General features: G+C 51.3%; 1 pseudogene; it reads left to right on the top strand.

Annotated features, from left to right (window-relative positions):
• The first annotated feature begins 1,542 nt into the window (after positions 1-1,542).
• LOC148595377 (olfactory receptor 14J1-like) lies at positions 1,543-2,476 on the top strand (annotated as a pseudogene).
• The last annotated feature ends 849 nt before the right edge of the window (positions 2,477-3,325 follow it).

Raw genomic sequence — 3,325 nt, 5'->3', positions numbered from 1 at the left:
TTAGAAGAGAAACCCCCAGCAGGGTAGCTGGAGCCTCCCACTTTGTATTTTCTGCCTTGGGGACATATCAGAGGTGACTTTTCATCAAGAACACCGAGGCAGGGAACCCCGATAGAGAGGGAATTGTCATGACTCTGTCCTCTCCCTTTTATTCTCTTTGGGTGGGGTGAAACAGGCATGGATTTGTCAGGTTTATACAGAAACAGTGACACTGATAGAAGAGCAGTAGTGGGAGGACCTCAGCAAATGCCTTCACCCACAGACACCTACAGACAGAGGCAGCATCCCCTTTCCAGCCTCAGCAAGGTTTGTCTCACCTGCAAACAGGGAGGTGCCCTGGGCAGGATCCTGCCTCCAGGAGGTGTCTGCAGGGCAGAACTGAGGACCCAGCGGGTGGGATGGGGTCTGTGAGAGTCTCTGGCCATGTGAGGGCAGACACGCAGATGGAGGAACAGCTCCCACAGGGGATGGCTCCCCAGGCAGCAGAGTCATGGCCAGAGGGTTTGAGGAAACTCTCATTTCCAGGACCTCCTCCGCTCTCCCCACCAGCACAACCCTCTGCTCTGCAAGCTGCAGCATCCAGACCATATTTCCTTGGCAGACAGATGTGAAGGAGACACCCTTGAGAGCCCCCTTCCCCCAGACCTGCCTGGCCCTGCCTCTCTTGGCACAAATCAGGGTGTTGCTCTGTGTTTCACCATGTGCTTCCCTTGGACTCTCTGGGCAGGGGGTTTCTGCTGCAGTCCAGACACCGACCCTGTGGGTCCTGCCATGCAGATGTGTCCTTGAGTGTGAGGTACCCAATGCCCCTCTGCCCTGTGGTGCTTGGAGCCATGGACAGTGAGGGTTTGGGAATGAGCCAACTCTCTCTTCAGGACACCCCATCCTTAAGAAATTAGACCTTTTCTCTTTATTTTTGTTGGTTGGGCTGCAAGCTGCCCCTCCAGAGGGGCACAGCTCCCACATTATGGGTGAGTCTTATGGAGGGGCTCCATGGAGAAGCTCTCTAGGTAGAAGCCACAGCACTGCTGCTGGGCAGGTGCATGGGAACAGCTGGAATAAGTCCAATGTGCTTCCGGCTTGAAGAGGAGGGCTGAGACCTTCCTCAGGGACTCTCAGATAGGGCGCTGGGTAGGGTGATCGGTGCTTTGAACCTGGATTCCTCTGCACTCCATGGAGTGATTTCTATGATAAAATCAGTGAAATGGTCCTCTATATCAGAGGTGCGAACACAGGGCAGGTGGGAACACGTCAACTCTTCTCATTCTGCATTAATGCCATAGTGATCCTGTTTGCCCCTCTATAACCACAGCCATTTACTCAGAGTGCACTAGCAGTGCTGAGGATTTCTGTCTCCTCATGGCAAACTCACCCAGCACCAATCACAGCTCAAGACATGGACCTCAATGGTGGTTTGACTGAGATGGGAGTTAATAAAACTTGTGTGTTAGAGGAGGGTTTATGAGAAGAATTGCACATGGAAATCTAATTTCTCAACAATTCTTTTTATTCACACAGTCCTGCAGTGGCCTAAAGGAACTAATGTCCAACAGCAGCTCCTTCAGCGAGTTCCTCCTCCTGCCATTCTCAGACACGCGGGAGCTGCAGCTCTTGCACTTCTTGCTCTTCCTGGCCATCTACCTGGCTGCCCTCCTGGCCAACGGCCTCATCATCACAGCCATAGTTTGTGACTACCGCCTCCACACCCCCATGTACTTCTTCCTCCTCAACCTCTCCCTCCTCGACCTTGGCTCCATCTCCACAACTGTTCCCAAAGCCATGGCCAATTCCCTGTGGAACACCAGGGCTATTTCCTATTTGGAATGTGCTGCCCAGATATTTTTCTTCATCTTCTTGCTTGGAGGAGAGCTTTATCTCCTCACCAGTCATGGCCTATGACCGCTACGTTGCCATCTGCAGACCCCTGCACTACAGGACCCTCCTGGACAGCAGAGCTTGTGTCAAAATGGCAGCAGCTGCCTGGGCCAATGGTTTCCTCAGCGCTCTCCTGCACACTGCGAACACATTTTCCCTATCCCTCTGCCAAGACAATGTGGTGCAGCAGTTCTTCTGTGAGATCCCCCAGATCCTCAAGCTCTCCTGCTCACACTCCTACCTCAGGGAAGTTGGGTTTCTTGGGGTTAGCGCCTGTTTATTCTTTGGCTGTTTCATTTTCATTGTGTTGTCCTATGTGCAGATCTTCAGAGCTGTGCTGAGGATCCCCTCTGAGCAGGGCCGGCACAAAGCCTTTTCCATGTGCCTCCCACACCTGGCTGTGGTCTCCTTGTTTGCCATTACTGCATTGTTTGCCTACCTGAAGCCTCCCTCGATCTCGTCCCCACTTCTAGATATGGTTGTGTCCATTCTGTACTCGGTGGTGCCTCCAGCCCTGAATCCCCTCATCTACAGCATGAGGAACAAGGAGCTCAAGGAGGCAGTGAAGAAACTCATCCAGTGGATACAAGGTCAGTGGTAACAACTGTTCCATTCACTCACCAGGATATCTGCCATTGAGGCTGTATTTCATCCATTTCTTTCATTTTTACTTCTCTCTTTTACATCCATCTTAAAATAATAAATAATAAAATAAAGATACCTAGTTTTTGTCACGTCTGCACAGGAATCTCTCATTTAGCACTTGAACACAGACCATGATAATGCAGGAAGCCAGACTTCCCCCTTCACTAGCAGAGAGGGGGGATTCTCTGAGCCGCTTCTTTGAGCTCCCTTGGATGTGCCCAGTGCAGGGAGGAGAGTTTCCCTCTGCAGCGTCTTTTCCAGCACTGACACCAAGGGACCTCTGGGGTACAGAGTCACGGCGGGACAAGGGCAGGTGGGCTGAGACCAGGGGTCCAGTGTTGTTTAGGAGATCTCAGCTCTCGTGCCTATGGTTAGAGTGGGATCTCAAATCTTTCTAATATGATAGAAATGGCAACCAAGGGTCACCACAGCTTTCCATGGTTCCATGCAAAGCTCCAACACACAAAACTAAACATGAGTGAATTGAAGGAAAGTATAGAGGCAGCCTTCCTGTGGCAGTTCATCTTTGCTGAAGACACATTCCAGGAGGGCAGCAGGACTTTTTCTGTTTAGAGTTGGCCTCCTTATTTCCGTGCTGTTCTTCCATGCTTTATTCTGCAGATATGGCCCAGGAACTCCCATAACCTGGTAGAGAGAGCCTTGTTTTTCTCGTACCCTGGAAGAACAGGCGGGGCCAGTCCTTGGGCTCCCTTAAGCCACAGCTGGATTCCAGAATAACGTTTCCATAATAAAAGGGGATCTTCCCTATGATGGTCCTGAATCTGGCCTCTCTTTAGAAACTGGA

Source organism: Tinamus guttatus, unplaced genomic scaffold, assembly GCF_059628265.1.
Source record: "Tinamus guttatus ecotype Peru unplaced genomic scaffold, ASM5962826v1 Tinamus_guttatus_pri_ptg000106l, whole genome shotgun sequence".
Lineage (NCBI taxonomy): Eukaryota > Metazoa > Chordata > Aves > Tinamiformes > Tinamidae > Tinamus > Tinamus guttatus.
Note: the sequence above shows the minus strand (reverse complement) of the source record. Positions and strands in the feature narration are given on the sequence as shown.